Genomic DNA, 13,749 nt, shown 5'->3' with positions numbered 1-13,749 from the left:
AATAACCCTCGTAACGGACCTTGGTTGCACCATAAGCTCTTCTTCTCAGTCAAGAGATTGGTTTCACGTGTTGGTTCAATTACTTTCATCCACTCTTATAATGAGAGTAATCACATGGCAGATCACTTGGCTAAACAGGGAGTGCGCAGAACAAGTGAATTTGTTGCTTGGATCTGAATCAACCAGATGATTTGTGGGTCTTCTTTTGTTTTAGTTCTGCTTATGGCTCTTGGTGGAGAAGGTCTGTTGTTTAGTAGGTTTGCTTGTTTTGCATTCTATAGAGGCAATGACTGGTTTAGCAGGTGCTTGGTCTAAAGACCTCTCTTGTTCTTTTAAAATAGTAGGAGATAGTCTGATTGTTTAGTTTGGTAGTTTAGTTTTGGCAGCTCTGTTTCTGTGTGGAGGCATTTTAGGGCAGTTGCTCTGTTTTTTCTTGTGGTTTGTTGGCCTATTCTTCTTCGCCCTGTTCTTTTTTATATCTGCGTGCCTTTGCAGATGTGCATCTCCTTATTCCCGCCATAATTTGGCGTGTTCTTAATACATTCCTCTAGTTATCAAGAAGAAAAATGTCACTGTAAATCATAGGATAAACCTCAAAAAAGTCGAGGTGATTTTAATTAGGTGCTCGAAAAAGTCATGTGATTTCTCATCTTGATTAGATTGCCAACTTGTCAATGAATTTTCAAATACATTATTATAGTTTAAGTTAATAAAATGGTTAAATATTCATCTAAAAATCATGTGATTTTTCTTTATTTTATTTATTTCTATGTTTCAAAAGCGTTTTTAAAAAATTTAAATTTTATTTTATTTTTTTCTTTACTTCAAATTAATATTTTTTTGGTGTTTTTAGATCATTTTAATGCATTGATATCAAAAATAATTTTAAAAAAATAAAAAAATATTATTTTGATACTTTTCTGAGTAAAAAGTATTTTGATGAAAAGTAATTACAACCATACTTCTAAATAAAAAATAATAATGCATGAATTTATTAAAATCACTCAAATTACCTTATAGAATTGACTATGAAAAGAAACATAAGAGCTTTGTATTTTTATTTTTTATATATATAGTTTGGTGCATGAGTTTCATGTTATTCAAAGAAACATAAGATCTTAAAGAATTTATTTGTTTTTTTTTTTATGAGAAAGGAAAAATCATGTGAGATTCGTGTGACTATTTAACAGTTTTGTCGACTAAAAACAATAGAAGAATATAATAAAGAATTTTTCGATCCTAATTAAGATGAAAAATCGATTAGCGTTTTATTGAGACTAACTTCAATGGTTAGAGACTTTTACGAGGTTTTTCCTGAATTATATATTTAAGAACATTGTTTCAATATCATTTTTAATAATGTCTCTATAAATTAATTTTATTGTAGTGTTTCTCCTCTCTTTTTTTTTTTTCTTTCTTCCCTTTGCTAAAATATAAATATCTTTTTTTTATTTATTTTTTGTATCTAATTTGATCATCATTTTTTTATTACTATTTATTTTGTTTTTTTTATTGATTTTGTTTTTAATTTTATCCTTTAATATTTGGTTTCATTTAATTTTTATATCAAATTTGGTCTTTATTTTTATAAAATAAATTTTATTTTCAATTTAATCCCTCAACATTTAATTTCAAATTATTTTTATAATAGATTTAGTACCCATTCTTTTTATTTTGAATCTTTTTTATTGTATTTTTTTTTAATTTCATCTCTCAATATTTTATTGATTTAGAATTTTATTGTGTTATTTTTTAGGGTTTTCAGATTGGTCATGGGCTCATGACCAGAGTCACGGGTTTTGAAGGTTAACAAAGATTGATTTTGATTCTTTTTTTAGCTTTTTTTTAATTGATTTTTTTTAATTTCCAACTTCAACATTTGATTTTTAAAAAATTGATCTTCATACTTATATTTTTCACTTTTCTTTCTATAGGTTATTTTGATCTTGTACTTAGGGTCGTAGGGTTTGTAGGTTGAGTTGGATTTTTTTTAATTAATTTTTTTTATATTTCACCTTTTAATATTAGATTGTTTGATAATTGAGTTTGATAATTTTATTCAGTTTGTTTTTAACAAGTTTTATAATTTTTTTCTTTACATTGTCAGATATTTTTTTTTTTTTGTCAATCCAGTTGAGTTGATATCCAAAGTCTTAAATATTATTTTATTTTTAAAAAAATATTTATGTTATCTTAGCATCTTTGTTCTAAGTTGAAAAAAAAATAGGGTGGCACGTACGTGTCATGGCTTCTTATTTAATTGTAGGAAGGCCTCGCATCCAAAGTCATCTTTATAGATTATGTATTAAAATAGAGAAAATGGAAGCAATTAGGATAAGAATTTTATTTAATAACAGAAACAGGACAAACACTCCTTCTTGTCTTTCTATTACACAGATTGATGTCTCGGTTGTGTTTACTCTCAGAAAATAGTTTTTTTAGTTTCTACCTTTAGTTCTCCTGTTTATTGTAAGAATATTTTTCTATGAAGAAATAAAAAAATATATATATGCTCATTATATACAATTTCTTTTAAATAGAAAATAAGGATCTTGTTTGGCTTAACTTGAGAATATTAAAAGGAATAGAAATAAAATATTAAAGGAACCAAATAAGGTCCTTATTTTCATAGTGAAGAATTTAAAATACAATTATTTTGGTGTTTTCCAATTTTCTAATAAAATAGATTATTAGAAGATCAGTTAGTATACACGTTTATTTATATAAAAAAATATATTTTTAATATATTTTTAAATAAAAATTACTTTAAAAATTATGCCCAATCTTCCTCGAAACGTGTGAAATTTATCAAAGAAGATAATTGTGAGATGTACATCTCATCTACATCATTTCAAAGAAGATAAAATGTTCTATAATTTATCTCTCCCATGTTTTGAAAAGATATTATTCTTCATTAATTATGTGAAGATGTATAGTTAAAACTCTTCATCCATGAAAAAGAATAAAGTATGCAATTATATAGTTAATTAAAAGTTTTTTAATTCATTGGAGGGGTAATTCTCCTTCCTAATTTGTTTTTTTGTAGGTTTTAATTGTGATTATTTTTGGAGGGTGGTTGGCTCCCAAGACCTCTTTTCCTCCTTTAGTCGTTTCTATCAATCATTTCACCGATCGCAATTATCTTCAAATCCAACCTCCCTAATCCACATGATTAAGACTTCCAATTTAAGTTCTCATAGGATTAGTTCATCTTTTCTTTGCCTTTCGTCCCTTTCAAAGAAGCTTTAGTGGTTCAACTCCTCATTATCACAACCTCAACAAACTGTTTTTTTATTTATTTATTTATTTTTTTGCATAATTTATTTACAAATAGTCAGAATACCTTCAGCGACTAAGTCTTGATCATACTTAATTAACAACAATATATCATAATAATAGATATAAAATATATTTGCTTTCATTAACTGATTAATTAAGTTTTATGATAACCGGTCGTGGAGGGAGTGCCTTTGAGTTTCTTACATCTCCTCATACCAAAACAGAATCTTTGCTGAGCACAACTTTTTCCTTTTTTTTTATAAGTCAATGCAATTTTATAATTAATTTTGTTTAAATATAGCTGGATTTCTAAATCAATTATGTAGCTGAAAATATTATTATTATTATTATTATTATTATTAGACGTGACGTTTATAGGTGGCATTAAGAATCACTTACGTTTACTTTTCTTGTTAATTAAGCAACTTGGCATTATTAATTAGACGATCGAGGTTTATCTAATTCACAATGAAGGGATTAGAGAAAATCTATATGCCCAATGTTAGAAAATTAAAAAGAGAGAAATAGATAAATTATTGTCATGACTCCAATAAATTGGCTAGCTAGAACATGAAGATGGGGAAGAACAAGCCGTGTAACAACAAGGACTCACCTACCGCCATCTAATTAAAGGTCTATGATCAACAAGTAGTTAAGCAATAATTTCACCTAATTGAACAACTAAGCCATGAATATAATTAGAGTTGTTAAGGAATGATAGTGCCAAGTTCGTCTATATATATATATATATATAGAACATTAAAATAAAGTCATCGAGATGATGATTTTTGCTAACGTTGTAATTTACCTATGTTTTAATGTTCTAGAACTCATTTTTCTCTACTTGTAAGTTTTTTATACTACTAATTAATATGTAAATTATATATAAACCCCGAAAAAGAAAAACTAAAATTATTTCTTTTGCAGGAATACCTATACATCTAGCAAATTTTATAGATGAAAAATTAATTAGTTTCTTAAAATCAAACTGACCAAAATAAACATAACCTACAAGACAAAAAAAAGAGCAAAAAACTAACACCTTATTATCTAGACATTTACCGATGGAACATCACGTCGCTGTTTCTGTCGGTATTCACCGACAAAAAAAAATTTACGATATCTCCAATACTACGGGCAAGGATATGCGGGCTGGTCGTAGTGTCTTGCAATTTAGATTGAGCCAATAATCAACGATCATCAAAGAGATTGTACGAGAATAGGTTAAAGCTGAGATAACCCAACTGATGGATAAATTGAATGTCATCAAGCAACTGTTGGCAACTCTTACTTGTACTTGAGCTCCACCTCATCGCCCTCTTAGTTTCGGCGAAGATCTGCCTTTATCTTCTCCTCCAGCTTTTGTCCACTAGATAGATAAATTGTATTTAATAATATTTTTCAAATTAATAATACAATTTTTTATTTTAATTTAATTCTGTTTAAATTTTCTTTTTTATTTTATTTTAATTATGTTTTATTTTTTAAAAAAATAATTACATATAATACCGACAGAATTATTGATGGAATGTGAAATACCAACAGAATTATCGACAGATATAGTTCTTTGGAGAGTTCCAAAGAGTTGGAAAAGAATTATAGAACTTGTAATTGTTCGATGTAATTCTCCAACGGATTAATTTCATTAGTAATTTGCATATAATCACATATAGATTTATCAATGGTTTATTCTATTGGTAATATGTTATAATCACTGATGGATTTACTGAGAAAATTATTGCAAGTAAATGTTTTTGTGTGGCACGATAATTTTGTCAACAAATTCATCGGTGATTATATTACTAATGGAATGAACGACCGAATAAAAATCATATACGATATGTTTTCCGATGATATTTTTTTGTTTATTATTTCATCAGTAATTGAATTTGAATTTCCAACGGAATCGGGCTTTAAACACCTTCCATCGGTGTTTTGTTATTTTATGGTAGTGTATATTTTTGAATAAATTAATTGGGGTATTAATTTAGTCTAAATACCTTCTATTGTTTATCATAAACAAAAAAAAATCAAGTCTAAATAACCTTCATAAACATACTTAAAGGCATATTTTCATATTTATTTTGCACATTTAAAATAATTTAATAAATGTTCCTCGGTCAATGGCTTCAAATTTTGAATTTAATAGATCAGTTAAGAGAATATACTTTCTTAATCACCAAATTAATCTTTTAAAGTTATATTTACTTTATATTAGTAGAAAATCCAATTTTTTACTGATTATCTATGACGTGGAATTACAACAAAATTAAGTTGTAATGATGACAATGATGATAATTTAAGAAAATACACACAATTAAACTATATTATTTTTTTATTTGTTTCAATTTCCTGATATAAAAACAAATTTTGATGATTTTGATGTTCAACTACCGAGAGAACAACATGCAATGCACGAACTTGTACCTGGCTACGTGTGTTTATGTTAGTGGTGGAGTAATTATATAGTACTTTAAATAGAAAATAGTCGTTAATTCAGAAATTAAAGTTGACAGGCTAACTAACGAAACCATGATTAAATCATGAGGTAAAAAAGGGTAAACATATTTTATCATATTTCATTTCAGTCCTTTTAATTTAAAACTCTTCAATATTAATTCTATAGCTTGTAAAATTAAAGTGCCAACATGACCCATGACCATTAAAAGCCTCTTTGTGAGTGTAATAAAAAAGTGCCAATATCACCTCTAGATTATTTTTTTTAATATTTTTTATTTAAGAATATATCAATTTTTTTTTACATTAACACATCAAAATTATCAAAAAAAATATTAATTTAAAACTTTTTAAAAAATTCAAAATTTTTAAAAAACATGGTTGGAACGCAATGTCAAACAATACCTAAATAATTAATAAAATCTAACAATGGGTCTAGATCGGGAAAAAAATCTAACAGCGGGATAATAAAAAAAAAAGAGATTTAAATTTTATGAACTTTTTATGAGATATTTAATAAGATTTTATAACTAACCCTGCATGCATATAAAGAAAGAAGAGATTTAAAAGTTAGAGGGTTAATAAAAAAAAAATTGAGGCTCAATAAGGACCAAATAGCTAAGTAAATTTAAAAATCAAAAGTCATCGGGTAAAGTACATAAAAACAAAAATAATATGATGAAATGTTTGATATGGCAAAAAGATGGTTTCAAAGTGGGTTGTTTTGAGGTATAATCAATCTAGAAGATATATTTGTTCAGATTTCCACTATATTTATATTTTTTTATTTTATAAATTATAAATTTAGATATTCATACTTTACTAATCAGATTTTAAATATTTATATAATTATTCATTATTTGAGCACTATTTATTATTTAATAGTGTGTGTGTATATATATATATATAAATGTATCTTAACCAACTAATATTTTGAGTTCGAATAAATTAAATTGTTATTTCCTTAATTGAATTGGCTGGTTTAATTTGATCTAGTTTTAACAGCTTCGAGTGGCTTAAACAATTATATTTCATGCTAAGAAAGTTTAAAATATTACCGACCGTAAAAGGATTAAATTATATTTAATTTAATCCCAAAAATAAAGCAGAGAAAACCCGTGATGTTCACCCTTCAACAGCCTTTTGCATGCATGTATTGATGAAGCATCACCTCACCCTGACGTCCACAAACAAACCATATTTTATTTAACTATTAATTTGTATGATCAATTATGTAAATGAACTTCATCTCTTTTTTATACTGGGAAATATGAGATGTAAGGTGACGATAGCGATGATTATATAATTTAATATAAGGTCACCGGTACTTTAATTTGCTAATTAATAAATTGAAAGAATTAATTAGACGCTAAAAACTAAATAATAAGACGTGCAGGGCATGTGGAATATTTGTTTACTTAATTATACATTAATTAAATCCCTCGTCTTAATTGTTCTTGAACAAGAGTACTTCATGCATGCAAGTTTAAAACATTTTCGAATCGTTGTTGTTTGTGTGTGTTTCTTCCTTACTTCAATCAACAAGTTTTTTTAATTAAATTATTTGATTTGTTCTTGCGAATAAGATCAACATAAGAACTTCAAAGTCATCCACACCCTCTCAAGTAAGTAACAACCACAGACAAATAATACAAAATTAGGGTTGGCTATGATTAATTCTCTATATATCCTTATTGTCAACTTGTGTTTAGTGGCTCTTTTCCACATATTGATGATAACATTCAAACTAACACTCTTCTTCATCAAGACTAAGCCCTCAGATGAACCAAAAGAATCGCCTTCAATACAATTATATTCATCTTTCACGGGTTTTTTTCACTTAGAATATCATATTGAACCCTTCCTTCATCAACAAGAAAAATCCAAGGAAATGCATGCAAGAGACTAACTATATATACTGCCAATATTATATATATATATCAGCAAACGTCTGATAATGTACAAGCGCAAGAGAAGTTTCTTAAGGAAGAAGCTCCCAATGCCATCATTATCAGGTGACATTATTTCTTTAATGGAAGATGTTAGAAAGGCAGTCACTCTCTTATTATTATTATTATTATTTTGCTTTATGCATAATTATCAGTTGGCTCATTGTGTGTGGTTGAGGAATACTTGACTTCATAAACCAACCCACCATTGATTGATGATTAGTTGACAAGCACAAATCACTCAGGGCAGATATTACGAGAATCCAGAAAGAAGAAGCATTATTGGGCCCACAGCAGCCATGATTGTAAGGAAGTAGACTTTCTTAGAAGAATGACAGGCGATGAATATATGATGAGAGTTTAATTATATATAGCTAGGTCTTCAATCATAAAGGACTCAGTTGTAGCTAAATTTAAAACCCAAGGACTAAATAATAATATTTCACAATTGACTTGTCATATCTTAGGATTTTAATTTATTATGATGGACATATAATTGCCTATATCTTTCCCATGTGCATGCCATAGTTGAGATTTATTTTAAGATAAATGTTAATTAGAGATATCACGTAAGTGCCAAGAAAACTACGACTAATCACAAGGTTTATCCTTGCTTCTTAATTATCACTGTAGTGACTTGTCATAACCATCATGCACACATGGAAAGGAGAGTGCAAGTAGAAGAGGGTGATGGTCCTAGTGCTTAATCTATGTGTTCTAAGTGATTATTTAAGGATCTTTGGAGGTTTGGTAATGGTTGTTTTTTAAAGTATTTTTTACTTGAAATACATTAAAATAATATATTTTTTTATCTTTTAAAAATTATTTTTAACATCAGCATATAAAAACGATCTAAAAATATAAAAAAACAAATAATCTTAAACAAAAACAAATTTTAATTTTAATTTTTGAGAAATATATTTGAATAAAAGATAAAGAGCTTATACTCAGATATAGCATTCTCAAACGCTACCTTAGATATAACAAGTTAAAATCCACTTTCTGGCAAATTGTAAAGAATACAATTTTATTACTATATGCATGTATTCATTAAAAATACATTTCAAACTATACAATCAAGTAATCAAAATAAACATGATACATGTCATTAGTTGACTAATGAACTCCACTAACCACACTTACTGAAATCCAACAATTAATCTAATGGAGAAGGATACAAAACTATGGTTAAAAGATATATATATATATATATATATATATATATATATATTGACTAAGCTTTTAATTATTCTTTTTATGAAATCCCAAGCTTCAATGAGCAAGATAAAGTATTCTGAATAAGAAAAATGAAATTCTCAGGAAAATAACATCAAATAAATATATCTTATTTGTTTGGAAGATGATAAAATTCCTTGTTAGTTATTTTTCAACTTCAAATAATATTGTAATACATAACTTTTCAACAAGATTTTATTTTTACAAAAAAAAAATTTGTAAAGCGGATAGGTAAATTTAAATTTCTTTAAGATATTACATTTTAAAGCACTTTTATAGCTTTTCTATAAACGGAACATAAGACATAGAGTTAATTATATATCCCCTAATTAAAAGCTACAATTTCATAACTTGAATCTAATGTCTCGTACGTAGCATACAAACGAGCACTTAAGCTCTGAACCAACCTTGGGCAAAGGCAAAGGAGAGCTAGGGTTATATGATATTCTTGGGCACAGGCGAAGGAGAGCTAGGGTTATATGATATTCTTGGGCACAGGCGAAGGAGAGCTAGGGTTATATGATATATCTATCCATGAATAGTAATGCAACCACCAAATGCCAAACACTCATTGACAAGCAACATGAGTTGTATTACAAAAAAAAAAAACTAAAAAACTAAAGGATTTAGTCTTTATTATACATCAAGACAAGTATCATTATGAATTCGAATAATAAAATTATTTTTTTACTCTTCTAGAATAAAATTTGTTATTGGCTATTAGGGGTAATATGAATTTTTCACTAAGATCTATTGGCCATTAATATATTAATCGAGGACAAATCAGTCTTCCCACTTCTTTTAAACACAATTAAATAACTTAATTACCCTTAAAAACAAGAAATATTAAATTGGCATTTAGATGCTTTTTTTTCTTTTAACTTTTTTAAAAATAGTAAAATGATTGATCAATCACTTTTACAAGAAAAATTACTAAATTGGTGTTCATGGATTTTTTTTGTATTTTTATCATGGTTTTTTTTTGTTATAATCAAATTGATTGAGGTGAAATTTAGTAATTTGATAGATATAAATATTATTTTTAAAAAATAGTTTACACGTGCATTGTAAGCGTCAACACATAGTGGCCACGTCATTCAAGTGGTATGTCAGCAAATAGACCTTCAGTTTAGCGTCAAGGACCTTTTCTTTTTCTTCTTTTTTTTTTTCTCTCTTCTCCTTGATTTTCACATTTCACCCTTTAAATTTTCAAAGCAACCCTTCTATTTGTTTTTCCTTTAGAATTGATCTTTGTTTTTTTTTAATTGCTATTTGTTTTATTTTAAAATAATTTATAAAGTTGGATTTTATTTATTTATTTCATCCTCCTTCAATTTTTTTCACCTATCAAGATTTTATCTTTATTTTTTTTTATTTCTATTTGTTTTCTTTGAGATAATTTTTAAAATTGATTTTTTTTAATAATTTCATCCTCCTTCAGTTTTTTTCCTATTAATTTGATATTCATTATTTTGATTGCTATTTTTTTTACTCTAGCAAATTTTCTTGATTAATATTTTTTTTATTTCATCCTTCAACATTAAATTGGTTGGGAATTGAGCTCATTGATTGAATTCGAGTCTAAGATTTCATGATTTGCTCGGGTTTACTTGGTTTCCCCCTCTCTTTTTTTAATTTGTTTTTCGGTTTTATCCCTCAATATTTATTTAATTAGAGATTAGGCTCCATAATTTTTTATTATTTGCTTTCAATAATATTTTTCATTGATTTTGAAAAAAACTCGGGTTATCTCGGGTCTTTTTATTTGTTGTTCTTTGTTGAATTTAGCTTTTATTAAAAAAAAATTATTTTTGAATTAAATTAAATTAATCGATTAAATATAAGCATGAAAAGCTCACTTCATAATATCTTGTTTGGTTTGCTTTTAGTCGTTACTATTACGATGTGTGTTTCGATGTCATCGTGCAACTTTTCATAGTGGTGTTAGAACCATCTCGGCGAGCTCTATCTGGAGGTGAGGTGATGTCCACGACAGAGCGACAATAAGTCTTCAACATGCTTTTCTTTCTTCTTCTCCTGAGTATGATATTGATAGCTTATTTTTTATAATTAATTATAGCCAGAAAATTTAATTTTATTTATTATACTTTTTTTAATCATATTATTAAATTAACTAGACTTATTTAACCTAGTGAAATTAATAATTTGAGTCTTAATTTTTATTTTTTATTTTTTATTTTTTAAACAGTGTCATCACCCAAACTTTTTTTAAGTTAAAAAATATTAATATAGCACATAACATATCCCAAGACACACATCTAAGAAGATTAAGAAACCGTTTGGGAACACGGTGCAAACAGCGTTTCTAAAAAATTCAAATTTTTTTTTTGTTAAAATTTAATATATTTTGTATGTTTTGGATCGTTTTGATGTGCTGATGTCAAAAATAATTTTTAAAAAATAAAAAAATATTATTGCCATGCATTTCGGCATGAAAAGTTATTTGAAAAGCAACCGCAACCACACTGCCAAACATATTCTAAGAGGTGTTTGGGAGTAAGTAATTATTACTTTTCAAAGTGTTTTTCGCTTGAAAATATATTAAAATAATATTTTTTTATTTAAAAAAAATTATTTTTAATATTAGCATACCAAAAAAATTTAAAAATATTAAAAAATTAATTTAAAATAAAAAAAAATAAAAAAAAATTCAAAAAATTTCAAACAGTTTTTAAAACCTACTCTCAACTCCACCCTGTACCTAGGACTAAAGTAGTTTGAGGGAACCCCGAAACAAAAGAAGCAGCATTGGACCCGCGTGGCAGCAATGAGAGGTCCCAATCTGACAAGTATAAGAGGTGCCAGCATGGACAGGGAAGAGGATGCCAGCTGTCAATTGAAGAAAAAATAATTGGGCTAGAGAGTAGGACGTAATTTTTAATAGGGAGGTGGACAGAACAAGACATCACAGGCTGTAATAGTTGAGTGGCGGCACGTCACGTGCTTGCTCACTGCAAAAAATGTTTATTGGTACAGCTGGCTTTTGCACAACAAGACACGACCTCTACCACTACTCATTCGCGAGATGCAACACACTGTCCTTTCTCTCTTCTTTTCCCCAGCTTCTCAGTAATTGCATTTCAAATTTTGAACCATTTATCCTTTTTCTGGGTTACAGTTGTTAACTTATAGCATGTCCCCATATGCAGGGAAAAAAAACACGTTTTTTAATTTTTTTTATTTTAAATTAATAATTTAATAATTTTTTAGATTGATGGATCAATTCATATAATTTTTTTAATTCTTTATATTTATCCGATCGGGTTTAAAATTATTTATATTCATATATATTTTTAATTTATTTAGATTTACCGAATTTTAGATGATAAATATCATAAATGATTTAATTGATGAAAGAAGGGAAGCGAAGTCTTCAATGATTTTATAAATGCAAAGTTCTTCATATTCAATGAAGGGGAGACTTGACTTGGTCAGAATGTCAGATAGCTATATCGGCACGGAATAGTGCCCACCGGGCCATGTGTTGATTAAAAAAAAAAAACCAGAAACATGTAGTACACACTGTTTTGTCAGCTAAATTAGTAAATTTTTGTATATTGGAAGAGTGGAATAAATTCTTGAACCAAGCCAACTAACAATAATTGACATTTACCCTTCTAATTCTCTGCTAGGAGGGAGGGATGGCACAATGGGTCATGCTGATTTTATTCATATTTTGATTTTATCATGAGCAATTATGATTTGTTACTTAGGAAATTATAAATATATAGTTGTTGTTTTTTTTTTTGGTTTTTTATGACCTAATCCAGTTTTTATTATTATTATTAACGTGGGTGTTCGGGCCAGCTTGGGCGCACCTCGACTAATCTCATGGACCCTGGAGTTAACGACCATGTAAGTCTCCAGTGGCTATTATATTAGCAACCACATGGTTCGAACCTGAAACCACAGGAGGAACAAACCCCTTAGTCCTAAACTCTTACCACTGAGCCATCCACTAGATGGTTCCTAATCCCGTTTTAATTGCTCTATAGCTGTAGAGGAGGCTAAGAAACTGTTTGGGAACGCGGTGCAAACTGCGTTTTCAAAAAAATCAAAAAAAAATTTTTTTGCTAAAATTTAATATGTTTTGGATCGTTTTGATGTGCTGATGTCAAAAATGATTTTTAAAAAATAAAAAAATATCGTTGACATGCATTTCGACACAAAAAATTATTTGAAAAGCAATCGTAACCAGATTGTCAAACTTACTTTTAATCAACTTCCACATTGTCATAAGAAATTATTGGACGGTCCCAATGGGTGTGCTGATTGGGTTTAATTTTTTATTTTATCACGAGCAAATTTGATTTGTTACATCAGAGAATTTTAAATATAATCTTTATTTTTGGTGTTCATTACCTAATCCAATATTTAGAAACCCTAATTTTGGAGGAGTTTAATCCAGTACACATTGTTGTAAGAAATGATAAGATGGCCACAATTAGTCCCTCTCGAAATGACAATTATCACTACCTAAAGTACCTAACCATTATTTTGCAATCTGCTGTTGTTATGATTTCTTCACCTAATCCGAGAGTAGATTGGCTATTGCCCAAGTTTGGTTTCTATTATGTATTTCCTTACTTACTCTTAATAATTTCTGTTTTTTACCTAATCATAGAAAAACCAGTTTGATAAATAAAATAAATAAATCTCACAATTGTTTTAACCAAACATATATATTTTAAAATTTATTTAAAAAAAATTCTAAAATAACGCTGTTTTGATTTGATTTAAATCAATCTGTTAATTATAAAATTTATTGCTAGAACTTAGACTTTACCATGTAACTTAACCTAAATTC

Source organism: Populus trichocarpa, chromosome 1, assembly GCF_000002775.5.
Source record: "Populus trichocarpa isolate Nisqually-1 chromosome 1, P.trichocarpa_v4.1, whole genome shotgun sequence".
NCBI classification, from domain to species: Eukaryota; Viridiplantae; Streptophyta; class Magnoliopsida; order Malpighiales; family Salicaceae; genus Populus; species Populus trichocarpa.
Note: the sequence above shows the minus strand (reverse complement) of the source record.